This window comes from Amia ocellicauda, chromosome 2 (assembly GCF_036373705.1).
Source record: "Amia ocellicauda isolate fAmiCal2 chromosome 2, fAmiCal2.hap1, whole genome shotgun sequence".
NCBI lineage: Eukaryota > Metazoa > Chordata > Actinopteri > Amiiformes > Amiidae > Amia > Amia ocellicauda.
In genome coordinates this window covers 60,330,020-60,345,510 of record NC_089851.1, presented here as the reverse complement: position 1 = coordinate 60,345,510, position 15,491 = coordinate 60,330,020, and the positions used below count along the sequence as shown (strand labels likewise).

At 41.6% G+C, this 15,491-nt stretch overlaps 1 long non-coding RNA gene and 1 other non-coding gene across 4 annotated transcripts; one reads left to right on the top strand and one right to left on the bottom strand.

Annotated features, from left to right (window-relative positions):
- Window positions 1–7,180: 7,180 nt before the first annotated feature.
- Window positions 7,181–10,058, bottom strand: LOC136711585 (uncharacterized). Of its 3 annotated transcripts, XR_010804754.1 has the most exons (4): window positions 9,784–10,058; window positions 9,291–9,353; window positions 7,952–8,046; window positions 7,181–7,511 (listed from the first exon to the last, which is right to left on the bottom strand). It is a non-coding gene; the product is annotated as an uncharacterized LOC136711585 (long non-coding RNA). The 3 variants fall into 3 exon arrangements; XR_010804755.1 differs by lacking the exon at window positions 9,291–9,353; XR_010804753.1 differs by lacking the exon at window positions 9,784–10,058 and having other exon boundaries at window positions 9,291–9,509.
- A 5,067-nt stretch (window positions 10,059–15,125) lies between these two features.
- On the top strand, window positions 15,126–15,207 carry trnaa-agc (transfer RNA alanine (anticodon AGC)). Its single transcript has one exon. It is a non-coding gene; the product is annotated as a tRNA-Ala (tRNA).
- Window positions 15,208–15,491: the final 284 nt, after the last annotated feature.

The window sequence follows — 15,491 nt, the reverse complement described above, 5'->3', positions numbered from 1 at the left end:
TTGTACAATGTACAATGTTTATAAATCAAAACGCAACAAATATATGTACAATACAGTTTTCAAACTGAATTTGTAAAAAATAATGTGTTGCTGACTTTTGTATTCTCTTAGTAGGAACAAAATGTATGTGTTACGTAGGTAGTAACTAGGGTTTGACTTTTATGACCTGGGGCTGGATGAAATATAATTTGAGATGCACTGTAAAAGCTCCAGGAAATTGCAACTGGCCACTGCACCTTCCATAAGAGAGCTCAAACGTTTACTAATTCATTGGTTGCCTCACAGGCACTCTTTCCCTGGTTTGCCCATCTGGCGCATGGTGTTGGCCACACAGGCAAAGGGGGGATGTGTGCATCAGTCTTTTAAATTGGTTTGCCCCAGGTTTTATAGTAACAGCTTAGCAATATTGTAGAACTTGCCACATTTATCAAGCTCATAATCCTGCAATATGCAAATAGATTGTGTTCAAAAGCTTAAATGTTGTGGATATGAATATATACTTGTAATAATGTATAGGTGTTCTAAATGGGTTGAAGCCTATCCCATAGGAAGGCTGAAGTAGTAACAGTAGCAAAAATACTGTTAAGGGATGTTATATGTAGATTTCGCATTCCAGGGAAATTTCCAGCGATAGGAACACTCACTTCACTGGGACGATAGTGCAGGAACTATGCAAAGACCTGCGAGGTAAACAACATTTTCACTGCCCCATCAGGCTCAGTCAGCTGGAGCAGTGGAGAAACAAAATGGAATGTTAAAGAATAAGCTGGTTAAAATATGCAAACAAACAGGACTCAAATGTCCAGATGCCCTTCCTATAGTCCTAATGACAATGAGATCGTCAGCAAATTGAAAAAAACAGGGCCTTTCTCCGTGTGAGATTATTATGGGATGACTTATGAGACTCTCCATCACTCCTCCATTGTCTGTAAGGGAAATGGACATTCACTTGATGGATGATGCTATGTTGTCTTTTTGTATGGGACTAACACGTGCATTCGAAGCTGTCCATTCACAGGTGAAAGCCGCCCAGACTGAACCATCCCAGCAGGATTGCAAGGTGCAAGGTGCAAGGTGACTATGTGTATATTAAAGCACAAAAGAGAAAGTCCTCCCAACAGCCCAGGTGGACAGGGCCCTACCAGGTGCTCCTGACCACCCACACAGCTGTGAAATGCCAAGGAAAGACGACATGGATCCACTCCTCCCACTGCAAACTTGCCAATCGAGGTGATCAGCACAACCCTGGTGGAGAACAGAGGGATAATGCCTTCGCCTGGATCCTCTTCCTCATCGCCTGCGGGACCATCATCTGCGCCATAGCAGCCTTGGAAAAGGGCGCCTTCACCTCCAAGTTGACAGGATCATCACTGACTGAGGAAACCCGTCCAGAAGAAGCTGACATCAGCATCACCCTCCAGCTAACGGCACATGGCCAGAGCAGTGGCCCAAAAGGAGCGGCAGGACGCATGAGTCCACAAATACCAGGTGATGTGCTAGTAACCTCTCCCCTTTTGCATATCGACACCACAAACAATAACATATACACTGATAAAATACAACTGAGGATTTGACAGCGACGAGACAGCTACCTGACCAGAGGAAACGCCTACCTCCAACTGTCTTATCAGTTTACAAAAGACTTGAATCTGTCAAGGTGCTGGGTGTGTTCACATGTGCCCCATAACACTGAGGGAGGCATTCCCATGATCCCAGTTCCCTTGACTGTGGAAGATAACTGTGCTATATGGAAACATTATAGAATAGATATGAGTATTTACAATACTGTTAATGCATCTGCCTTTACTAAGTTTACTGAACACATTCATGATCTTACGGATCACATTTGTAAAGATGTAACTAAAATCCACCAGACCTCGGAGTGGTCTCTTGGGAGCTGGATAAGTGGCTCCCTCGGAAGTATTGGTGCTATCATAGCCCAAAGTCTGCTTTTTATCCTTGGCATACTCATTCTTCTCTATATTTGTTTTGGACTGATCAAGTGTTGCTGTGCTTGCACTGCTAGAGAAATGCAGAAAAGCCATACTCGTGTTGAAATAAAGGAGTCTGCTAAAATAATGTATGTGGAAATGCTGCAAGAACACAGTGATATAATGGATCTTATGAATATAACCTTATTACACTGAATGATGTCCACTATTCCCCCTGAGGTTAAGGTTTACAACTCCAGGGTCTCATCATAGGACAAAATGGGGGGAGTGTGGAAGGAAAGTTAGAAATTCTTTCTCTAATACCTGTTTATCTCTCTTGTATACTTAAGAAAGATAAGGTCAAGCTAGAAGGTCAGGCCAGAAGGTAGCTTGATTTCTGTTTGTTATTTACAGTGAGAATCTTGGAGACAATGTCAAACAGTATGATTTAAGTGCCTGCTCCCTAATCCATGTGTTGACCTATGAACTCTGTCCTATAATGATATATATTCTGCTTAGCTAACTTTTTAACCAGCTCTTTGATGTTTGTGTATAAAAGCTCTGACTGTTAAAATGAAGGCAGAGCGACTTTGGGATCTTCTTGATTCACTGTTCCTCTCCACGCTGCGTGTATTAAAGGCATTGCAACTAACGTTCCAACCTGATTGAAGATGATTGTTCTTCCACACTACTGTGACATACAGTAACTCAATCTCTGTTTTGCAAATCACAATTGTGGATACTCCTCTCCAGATCTGTGAGCTATAAAGCACACATCATGCACATCCTGAGGACCCTGCCTCCTGGCATATTTGCGCCCACCTTGTGACCCACACCCTCCTGGACCATCTCACAACAGACCTTGTGGTCGAGCTCCCGTGCTTCGGCTCATTGGTGGCCATGGTGGTGGCGTAAAGTGAACTCTGGCTGTCCCAGGCCAACAGGGTGCCCAACATGGACATTTTACTGTTGTGCCAGTTTAACCCAGATTCACTTTTGGGCCAACCGTCAACTCTCTGCGGGCCAGAGAGCCCTTGGGCGTGCGTACCTCCTCTAAATACTGGTCACAAATTGACATCAATTCTTAGAGCATACCACAGGAACTATACTTCATTTTTTCTTTTACTTCCAATGAATTTGGAAGATATTCTATTCAACATATGTTGTTGATCAGATAAAAGATGACCACTAAGAGCCCCAAATTAATATGAATCCAGAATAGCTTATTGTTCATAAATCAACTGAATAGCCCATATAACATATAAGTATTAATGAGTGTCTCTTCAGTCTTGCTGGCATAAGATTGAGGAATTGAGATCTTCTCTTCCCTGAAAGTATGTTTAACTCTTCAGATGTTTGTTTTCTGTAGAAACGGAAATATAACACATACATATGTACTTACACAGATCTGTATTTATGCATCTGTACGTGTGTGTCTGTTATGTGCTTCAAATCCTATCTATACAGATACTGCTCTTCTTAAATCGAAGGTTGCGATCCTGCCCTATAGAATGGGAAGAAATACATTTTCCTGGACTGGAGGTGTTTACGTAATAGTTTAAGGTGGATTTCAGTTCTTGAATATCCATTCAATATATATTGTCTTTGTTTATTGCTGGGAGGAATACTGAAGGATTGAAGTGATGCGTGTCATTATCAGTCTGTCGAGGTGCCTTATAGTTATGTGCATATGTTTAAGAGCTACAAACAAAATCAATACTATAGGCTACATACCAGCACAAGTCTGAAAAGTAATTTTGCTTTGTTTTTCTCACTATAGAAAAGCTATAACTTGAGTGCCTGTTGGGGAGGGACATCTGTCTATCTGCCCCTGGTGACAACTAAATGATATTCTAGCGTTCTCCATCAGGATTTATCTCCAGACACTCTGCCGTTGGTTAAGCCAGGTCTTCAGCGAGCGAGTGAGTGAGTGATTGGTCAGAGGGAAACAGACAGACAGGCCTCAGACAACTTAATCCAGTGATATTTTATTGGAGATTACCAAATGACATTAGTGGGCTATTGCTCAAACATTTTGGAACCTAACTGATTTACAAAAGAATCACTTGGAACATTTCCCATGCTAACCTGTATGTAATATGAAAACGCACAACCTCATGATAGTTTATTAATCAATAAAGTCTTTTAAAACTTGGATTAAGGATTCGGGTGACTGAATTTCCCTCAAGATTCAGATCAAGACTCCACAGAGGATTGTGGTACCAAAGTGGCTATTTTACAGGACATTTTAAGACCAAAGAGCTGAAAACACTCTGTATCTTGTACCTATCAGACATGCACAACTACAACGCAGCCACAAGTCTGGGTTCCCCAGAGAACCCACCATTAGTCAAACATTACAAGCAAAACACATCCAGTTGAATCTATGTGTGATAGGACCATAAGTTTGTGATAATTAGATTTCATATCCTTACCATATTCCACACATACATAACAGGACAAACTGTCAGGAGAGTCAGCCTGGTAGTTTTTAAATCTTTAACTGTGTAACACCTAGAATCACTGTCAAAATATTACCTGTTTAGAACTTATTAATTCAGGCTTAAAAATACTGGTACTCACTATCCACCATGCAATCTAATTACAGGGGAACACTAATTTTGCAAGTGCGAAACAGTATGGTGTACTTATTTAACTCCGCACTTGTGTCTGCATGCGAGTGGAAACATTCCCAACATACGAAGCGAGGACTGCCACGCGAGGATCACAAACTACCGTTATCCTACGAGGAATGGATGTTTCTGATTTGGGTTGAATGACATGCATGCACTCTGAGGAAGAATGAAGGGTATTTGAATGACCTGTCTGGTTATAGGTCTTTGATTATACATCCCATTTAGGAAAATGGTAGCTGGCATCTTAATAAGAAAAAAAGTGTGTATATACACTCACCTAAAGGATTATTAGGAACACCATACTAATACTGTGTTTGACCCCCTTTCGCCTTCAGAACTGCCTTAATTCTATGTGGCATTGATTCAACAAGGTGCTGAAAGCATTCTTTAGAAATGTTGGCCCATATTGATAGGATAGCATCTTGCAGTTGATGCAGATTTGTGGGATGCACATCCAGGGCACGAAGCTCCTGTTCCACCACATCCCAAAGATGCTGTATTGGGTTGAGATCTGGTGACTGTGGGGGCCAGTTTAGTACAGTGAACACATTGTCATGTTCAAGAAACCAATTTGAAATGATTCGACCTTTGTGACATGGTGCATTATCCTGCTGGAAGTAGCCATCAGAGGATGGGTACATGGTGGTCATAAAGGGATGGACATGGTCAGAAACAATGCTCAGGTAGGCCGTGGCATTTAAACGATGCCCAATTGGCACTAAGGGGCCTAAAGTGTGCCAAGAAAACATCCCCCACACCATTACACCCCCACCACCAGCCTGCACAGTGGTAACAAGGCATGATGGATCCATGTTCTCATTCTGTTTACGCCAAATTCTGACTCTACCATCTGAATGTCTCAACAGAAATCGAGACTCATCAGACCAGGCAACATTTTTCCAGTCTTCAACTGTCCAATTTTGGTGAGCTTGTGCAAATTGTAGCCTCTTTCTCCTATTTGTAGTGGAGATGAGTGGTACCCGGTGGGATCTTCTGCTGTTGTAGCCCATCCGCCTCAAGGTTGTACGTGTTGTGGCTTCACAGATGCTTTGCTGCATACCTCGGTTGTAACGAGTGGTTATTTCAGTCAAAGTTGCTCTTCTATCAGCTTGAATCAGTCGGCCCATTCTCCTCTGACCTCTAGCATCAACAAGGCACTTTCCCCCACAGGACTGCCGCATACTGGATGTTTTTCCCTTTTCACACCATTCTTTGTAAACCCTAGAAATGGTTGTGCGTGAAAATCCCAGTAACTGAGCAGATTGTGAAATACTCAGACCAGCCTGTCTGGCACCAACAACCATGCCACGCTCAAAATTGCTTAAATCACCTTTCTTTCCCATTCAGACATTCAGTTTGGAGTTCAGGAGATTGTCTTGACCAGGACCACACCCCTAAATGCATTGAAGCAACTGCCATGTGATTGGTTGGTTAGATAATTGCATTAATGAGAAATTGAACAGGTGTTCCTAATAATCCTTTACGTGAGTGTATATATATTAAGCAGTAAGAGTAAATATTACAGGCCATTCCTTGTGTTTAGAAAGTGGTAGATCTCTCTGGGAAAGGGGAGAGTGAACAGTCATTCTCCTTTAGGAAGGGTTATTGATCTGTCTTAAAAGTATAAATATACCATATGTGCATTTCCATACTGTTACTGATCTTTGGAGTTAAAAAAAAACCAACTAAGAACACTACGGAAGCTCTGCAAGTCGATCGCTCTTTTACAGCAATGCCACCTAGTGTCGGGAAAACAAAGCTGCCTTCATATCCCCAGTAAATATGACATCTGTGCTATTCATACTGCTGCACTACATAACTCTCAGCTTGTGAGGATGCAACTTGTAAAACAGTAATTGTTTTATGTCAAGAGTTACTGGCAATGATAGATACTGCAGGCAGTCCTATGAACAGCTGGCATATTTACACTGTGAATGGTCCCAGTCTCTTAAAGTAACAGCTATTTAGTTATTGCCTGTAACTATTGAAATGATAGACAGATCTAATAGTCATTAAGTTGAACACAGTGCCAAGACATTTGTTAAACAATCTGCATATAGTACTGGACTGAAATGTAACAGGGAGTTTAGGAATTATTCTGGTTAGCTTACACAATAGCAGTCTAATAGAAAATGCTCTGCAAGTAAGTCTTGATAAGATGTTAATAGACTGGACTTTGTTTGGGACAAGAGCACTTGACTTACCTAGAATCTATAAAGAAAAAATAATAAAAAAAAACTATTGGCATACAACTTGCAGGATAAATTTTCATGTCATGCATTCAAGTTGTAACTGAAGTCAAAGGTAGGTAGACAAACATTTTTGAGAAATGCATCATTTCTAACTTGTGTCATGCCCACTGAAGAACACTTCCTGAAAGCACCAGGAGTGGAAAGTTAATACAATAATAATAATAATAATAATAATAATAATAATAATAATAATAATAATAATAATAATATTATTATTATTATTAATAATAAATGCCATGAATGAGTGTTATTTATTTTAAATCCATTTAAAAAGTGGTCTTCTTCCTTTGGAATCTCATATGCAGAAACATAACAGGGACAGAAATTCGACAGTTAAAAAAAAAATCTGATGTGAAATGTGTTCTAGTTTTAATGAATGTTTTATTCGGTGAGAGGCTGTAGAGGACAGTCAGGGATGAGGCAGGTGGAGCGAGCCCGTGTGTGCTCTGTGGATGCGAAGAGCCGACCCACTGCCGGCACTGCTGTCCTCCACTGTTCTAACATCAACTCGGTGCCGTTTCAGTGGTGTGCGCTGGTGTGATGACCCGCCCGTCACACGTCTGTCATCTCATCCTCCAGGTCGTCGCCCTCCGTCTCGCCCTCCCCTTTGCCTTCCTCCTCCTCTTCCTCAGAGGTCACATCCAGCCTGGGAGAGACACTTGGGACAGGAGCAGGCAATCAGGTAGTTCTCCCTGACAACAAAAGAGAACAGTGGGTTAGAGAGAAATCCTTAACACTTCACTGTGTTAGACTTTACTGTGCTTCCAAAAACAAAGTCCAACTGTGCCTCGACACTAATGCCTTTCAGTGAAGTAGCAGCAGACACTGTAAATGGGGCTTCAGTCTCGGTCTCTGGGCTCTCTATGTACCTGAGAATCTTGTGGCGGCTGTGCCTACTCCAGTCTCTTTGACAGCAATCTAGGTAGCTGATGGAGATTTCCTGAAAACCCCCAATTATTACACTTTGAACTTATTTTTCTATACTAGGAGAAATTATAGAACAGCACATCAATCTAGCTGTGCCTGCAGGTCCTTACAAAAGCATTGACACACACAGACATATACTTGTTTATATACAGACTATGAACTGCCCCACATACACGTGCACACACAATTATTCTGATGGCTTTACCTCCCCAGGGGCGATATCAGAGAGGGCAGTCATGTGCAACAGGTAGTTGTTGTCAGGGAATGAGGCCTCGGCATTGGGCAGGCAGCTGTGGTTGGCTAGACAAGAGAATTCACAAAAAAACATGAGGTGGGAGCAAAAGCCAAAAGGCTGAGCAGCCTTTGAGATGACTCCATGGGGGAAGAAACGAGCAGACCTCTGTTCAAGCCATTGGCTGTCGATGCAGTGTGTAGATTCTTAGCTGAAATGTGCACAACAAGGCAGGGTAAACAAAGACTATATATTTGAGGGACAACCTAAACAGGCTACAGACTTACAAGCAATGTTGTTGGCACTTGGAAAAAACTTTGGTGAGGTTCTTGGATTCACATGTTCTTCAAATCATGCAGGGTTCTTGTATAAATCTCTTGTATAGACTTTCTTACACCTATCGTACAGACTAGAAGTAATACATTGGTCAGGTCAAACCATAATGTAGTTGTGACCGGTCTGAAATGTATAGTATAGTTTTATAAACAAAAGGCCTTGGCTAAACATGACACTCCCAGAAGAACCATTTTGGACAGCACACAGCTCCAACCACCATCCTATTCTGTCTACTTTGAACAAGGCTAGGAGACAAAATTCTGTGCCTTGAAGAAGAGGTGTTGATAAGCTTTGGTAACAACCCAGTTATATAAGAGCATGTTCAAAGCAGGGACAGAGAACTTGAACTTCAAAGCAATCAGAGTTTCAGGTTTCCTACTGCCAGTTAAAATGAAGCTCCACAGAGAGGGCGAACAACCACTATGGGCCACAGGCTCCAGTGATTTAAGAACAAGCTAAAAAATAAGCAAGCAAAGTGTATTTTGAGATCTTAGAGATTTTTAAACCATATTGTGAGGATAGTATGTAATTGTAGCTTTAAAAACATGGCTATTCCTCTGTCATAGTTAGCTGAGGAACAGGGGAGTATTCTAGCTTTGTTCTGAAGAAGCCGAAGCATAAGTTTGCTAATAAGGCATAGCAAGGAAATAAATGTATATAAAGAAATGCAGTTGACAATGTGAGATGTTATAAATGCCTCCTTATCAAGAGAGTGTTGGAGTATGTCAGTTCCTGTCAAATGATAAAATGCTCTCATTAAAGAATTACGATTAAAGTAACAACAACAAGAAAAGATATTTACAAAGCTGACAAGGCTGGATTCTGCAAGTTTTGAGTTGCAAGACCATTAACAGCAACAGTGAATGCGATTATTAGACACTTTCAATTCCCAGACATGCTTGCCAAGAACTGGGCTCTTCTATGTCTGGAATGCAACCCCCAGCGATATTAAATGGCATTTCCAGGACACACTCACCTTGCTCAGACACTCGTCGTAAAGTGCTGTAGTGAACTGGTTCCACAACAATGTCAGTTGCCCCTAAAACCCGACACAGAGAAATATAGGTGACACCCGACCTACATTAACCACAGCCATTGTCTTAAGCTCCTGAGACTCAACATCTTAGCCTTAAACTGATCCCAGAGGAAGCAAGCATGAAGGCAGGCACAGGACAGAAATTGAATAGAATCTTGCATGTAATATCATTTTACAAATGAAAACAGGTCAGACAGGTCTGTCATGGTCTGATTTTGACCTGCAAGCAAAATGCATGACCTGATTTTGCTCTGTGGCCATTACTCCCGAAACAACATTACAGAGATGGTTAAGGTTAGAATTAGGGTTAGGTCCAGGTTATATTATTCCAGGGACCACAGCTACACAGTACATTCAGTTTGTGCCTGTGCTGAAACCACACAAGGAACACAGGCTCACTTTGTAACCCTGCAAGTCATTGAAGGATGCCTACCACTTTTGTGCAGATGTTTGTTCTTGTTTTTGTCTGGGAAAATTTTGATTGCAGGGTGATATCTGGTCAACCCAAAGCCAAACTTAATATCAGCAAGCCTGTGACGTCCTCTAGGACCAAAGGAAAGGATCCAAGTGCAGGCTTTTAGAGTTGAAGCAGATAATCCAATAAGGGCAAAACGAGAGAGCATAAACTGGGACAGTCCAGGTCAAACGATCAAGCGAACAGGCTAGTAGGGAGATCCGACAGGGGTAAACGAGAGAAGGAAGCAAAATGTCAAAAAAAATACACAGGAAGGCACTCAAGAAACAAGGCTTAGAAATGATCCAGGAGAGAATGCAAGACTTCACGATTAATCTAGGAAACAGAGGGGTTTAAGTACTGTGAAGGAGAGAGGGATTGAACAAGGTGAATGAAGGATTGACCAATGATAGGAGAGGAGGACAGAACAGGTGCACCTGGTAGGGAAGAATGTGGAAAGACTGGTTTGACTGGATAAAGGAAAGGAGAAGCACTAAACTAGTATTCGGGAGAGGGAGACCTCTGGTGGTGAACTAAGGTAGAAACAGGGGAGACCGTGACAAAGCCGACATAAAAAAGCAGCAATTCACAACCAGCCGTCCACACCTTCTGCACATCACCGTTAGACTCCTCAGGCAGTGCTGTTTTATTCAGAGTACTTGAAGATGAGTGGCAGTTTGTGAAAAGTAGTGTTTCCTGTGGGTTATGTTCCCATTGGAAAGGCAAAGGAATTGATACTAGAAACAGGATTATTACAAAAGAAGTCGCTCTTTGAAGTTCTTATTACGCTACGAGCATCCAGATCAGAAGATGCCTTTCAATTCCATTAGTCCAGGATACAGGCATCTATAACTACACTGAGTACCTTCTGCATCCTGGAGGAAATTTGGTGTGGTGCGACTTCTTAAGAATCTCTGAAGCCCTGAACACAGACCCTGACCTGAAACTTCTCTCCCAGGAGCTTGTGAGCGATTTCGTCCTCTTCATTAGCCGTCCTGCTGCAGAACTGAGAGAAGAGGCTCTGCCAGTGCTCTGCCTTTGTCCCAAGCCTGAGGAACAAAAGGAAACACTTTAGTACAGATCAGCTTGAATCATGGCTCTCCCCGATTCTTAGACAGTGTCTTCTTTTTGAGGGTTTTGATGCCTTGGTAATCTCATTTTCACAAGTGGATTGCAGGCAGTCTTTAAATTCTCCTTCTAGTCCAGCCTGGTTTGAATGGGAAAGGCAAAACACAGAAGTGTGCAGTACTGCCCTGATGATTGCAGAATGATTGTGTACTGAACAATCTAAATTTTTGTTTCGTTATACAAAATAAAATAAATAAATCTCACAAGATAACATTTAACAGAAACCACTACTTAACTTGATGTAGCGTAAGGTACACTTATAAATTTCAATTAAAGAAGTGAATGTATAGTATCACCTTATCACGGATCCTGGAATCTTGTAGAACTCAATTTCTGTAACAATTGGACGCAGACACCAATTTCAAAGATATAAATTGTCAAATTTATTAAAAACAAAGACTAAATGTAGCACTACACTAATTATACAAAAAGGGAAAAACTAATAAAAATTCAACTCTAGATCAACAAATCAAAGACAAATCACTTCCTTGACCAAATCAAAGACCATGGAATGGCATATGATAACACACAAATCGTTAAACAAAAAAGGTTATAAATACATTGACTACAATACCGGTTAGTAAGACGAAGGTGAGTCTCATTAGTATTGTTAGTCGAACATCAAATAACTATGCAGGTTAGTATTTAAGTCAAATAACTTCTCGTTATATATATATATCAGTCTCATTTATATTTGGGTGCCGAGAAAGATTCTATCATTTCTTGTTACCACAATTCTCCCTAATTGATTACTGTTCAATGATTAAGGATAGGCAGGTCCACCTATAATCTAGTGTCTATTAACTTGTGTCAATTTCAGACTAAACAATTAAACAGGAATGAGAATATATTTCTCGGCGTTGACAGATTCTTATTTCTAAAATTGTCAAACAAAACAGTTTAATACAGCACTCATTTATATTTAAGAAAATACTAGTTTATGACTCACAGAATAACATATCTAATGGATTTCTCAAATGTCATGAATAATAAACTCCAAACTGTTAAACTTATCTGAACTTCGTCGCAGAGAGGCCTCTCTGCCTTCGGGCTCAGATAACAGCACACGGCACGAGGTCCGTGTGATTTGGAACAAAGGCAGTCCGGTTCGGCTTTGTCCAAGAACTTCCACTCAGTCGATGCACCTGGAAGTTGGGGTTTCGCGATAGTAGAGTCTTTTCCAAACTGATTTTCCACTGGTTTGAAGGCTCCAAGAATGTGCACAGGATCTTCTTTGCAAGGAGGGTTTCCACCATAGTTACTTGAAGACAAAGTCTTTGTGGAAAGCAAGGCCCTGTTTGTTTCCAAGGGTCAAGTTTCTTAAGACTCAATAGCTATTTAAATGACTGAACACTTTCGTATTGCAGTCGACTTAGTCAATTGTCCAGCTGTATTCACTCCACTGATCAGATGGGTACAGGCGGGCAGGCGCAGTTTCTAAAGTTCTTTAACTGAATAAAGATCTTTACAGATTTCTTCGTACAGCTCAATCTCCTTCTCCCAGTTTAACTCTTCTGTTCCCGGCAAAGACTTGGTTGGTTTCTGGTACAGGTTGAGCTGTGGCAGCGAGTTACTGGTTCAGGTGAGAGAGAGAGATGCCGTGCGCTACCCTTTACACTCACCTAAAGGATTATTAGGAACACCATACTAATACTGTGTTTGACCCCCTTTTGCCTTCAGAACTGCCTTAATTCTATGTGGCATTGATTCAACAAGGTGCTGAAAGCATTCTTCAGAAATGTTGGCCCATATTGATAGGATAGCATCTTGCAGTTGATGGAGATTTGTGGGATGCACATCCAGGGCACGAAGCTCCCGTTCCACCACATCCCAAAGATGCTCTATTGGGTTGAGATCTGGTGACTGTGGGGGCCAGTTTAGTACAGTGAACTCATTGTCAGGTTCAAGAAACCAATTTGAAATGTTTCGACCTTTGTGACATGGTGCATTATCCTGCTGGAAGTAGCCATCAGAGGATGGGTACATGGTGGTCATAAAGGCATGGACATGGTCAGAAACAATGCTCAGGTAGGCCGTGGCATTTAAACGATGCCCAATTGGCACTAAGGGGCATAAAGTGTGCCAAGAAAACATCCCCCACACCATTACACCACCACCACCAGCCTGCACAGTGGTAACAAGGCATGATGGATCCATGTTCTCATTCTGTTTACGCCAAATTCTGACTCTACCATCTGAATGTCTCAACAGAAATCGAGACTCATCAGACCAGGCAAAATTTTTCCAGTCTTCAACTGTCCAATTTTGGTGAGCTTGTGCAAATTGTAGCCTCTTTTTCCTATTTGTAGTGGAGATGAGTGGTACCCGGTGGGGTCTTTTGCTGTTGTAGCCCATCCGCCTCAAGGTTGTATGTGTTGTGGCTTCACAAATGCTTTGCTGCATACCTCGGTTGTAATGAGTGGTTATTTCAGTCAAAGTTGCTCTTCTATCAGCTTGAATCAGTCGGCCCATTCTCCTCTGACCTCTAGCATCAACAAGGCATTTTCGCCCACAGGACTGCCGCATACTGGATGTTTTTCCCTTTTCACACCATTCTTTGTAAACCCTAGAAATAATTGTGCGTGAAAATCCCAGTAACTGAGCAGATTGTGAAATACTCAGACCGGCCCGTCTGGCACCAACAACCATGCCACGCTCAAAATGGCTTAAATCACCTTTCTTTCCCATTCAGACATTCAGTTTGGAGTTCAGGAGATTGTCTTGACCAGGACCACACCCCTAAATGCATTGAAGCAACTGCCATGTGATTGGTTGGTTAGATAATTGCATTAATGAGAAATTGAACAGGTGTTCCTAATAATCCTTTAGGTGAGTGTATACGCCTGTCAGATCAATAGATGATTGGTTCTTGAGTTTGTGAGATTGGATTTCGGTTTCAGCCCCCAGTGTTCTATTGGATGGAGGGCTTGATTTATGACTGATGTCAATCTATGTCATCTTTTGGAAATGCTGGTTGGCCTGTGTTCCTAGCTCTGTGTCGGGATTTTGGCTCTCGTCCACTTCAAAGCTTTTTTATTTCCTCCATGCCATATTCCCCAGACATTTCACAGCAGGGATTCCAAGCTATTTGGCCCATTCTCGGTGCCATCCTCCCAAGACTGCCACTTTGATGTAAACCAGTTCACACGCTGATGAGCTTAGGAAATCTGATAACTTTGGGGGAGAGGTCTTCTTCAGCTCAGAGCTAAAATGCTCTTATCAAAATATACCCCCCCACTTAATGCTACATTGATAACAGATTTTCTGTGAAATAGTTCCCAAAGGACAAAAAATATATAAACATCAGCAGTTGGTTCAAGTGTACAATTTAACACGGGATAACACATTCTTGAAAGTTAAAGGCTTTGAAATAAGAACACAGTGGAACACACATCTGAAGAATTTAAAGAATTGCAGTCATTTATGTGAAATAATTAAGTAATTAATTCAAAACACTGTAGACAAAGCTAGAATTCTTTACCTTATGTAATTCAGAATCCATCCTCAACTTAAGGCTTAAGATTGTTCCCCTGCATGTTGATTTAATGTAATACAGTCAATAAATAAATGCATTTTAATGTCTTTAATTAAGGGAAGTCAAACATAAAACTGTAGGGGAAAATGTTAGAATTGAAAACACTACCTGCTTAACTGTCGCAACCATCCTTGCCATTAACGTAATGCTGGAGGTCTCTGGTGGGTAATGCATGTTTCTGGGAAATGGGGAGACAGACTTGGGTGGAGAGCACACTGTGCAGTGTTGCTGAAAATCACTTGCAAATGAAATGCATCACAATCTATTGAAATGCTAGAAGAAGATGTGAAAAGGGGAAATGTTCCTTAGCATGTCAGGAAATTGCTGAAATACTTTAATTTCTGGATGGCTGCTTTCTAGCCAAACAAACACCTGATGTGTCATCGCTGTTGGAGGCTGTGTGTTAAAAGCCTCACTATGCAAACTAAATCCAACAGCGGTGCAAATACACAATAGCTTCTCCTGCAGGTCTGAAGGTCATGTGCAGAAATAACACAATCCCAGAGAAATGTCATTGTCTGTTTAAATGAATACAAGTTGCCTTTGCACATGTTTTGTATTCACACACTTCCTTTGGTATTGACATCATGCAATTAACAACATACAACAAAAAAAGGGTCTCAAAGACCAACCGCGCCACCGGGGTGCCTGACGCGTGGTAGTCGTGGCCGAGTTGTTAAGGTGATGGACTAGCAATCCTTTGGGGTCTCCCTGCGCAGGTTCGAATCCTGCCGGCTATGATGCTGAAGAGCAGCGCCGACCCCTCTCTGCCTTGCAGGCCCCCCTTCTTGAGCTGTGCTTCTGTCACAGACCCTTTTGCAATCTCTCTCTATCTATCTATCTGTCTGTCTGTCTGTCTGTCTGTGACTTAAAAAAATATAGATCAACATATAGAGATCTGTATATAAGGACAGAAAGATGTCCATACGAACACGCAGAGGCGCGTCGGAACCCTGGTATAATTCCTTGCTCTTGCTGGGGTGACATCAGTTCACACACCTCTTTCTTTCATTCTGTTCCCAAG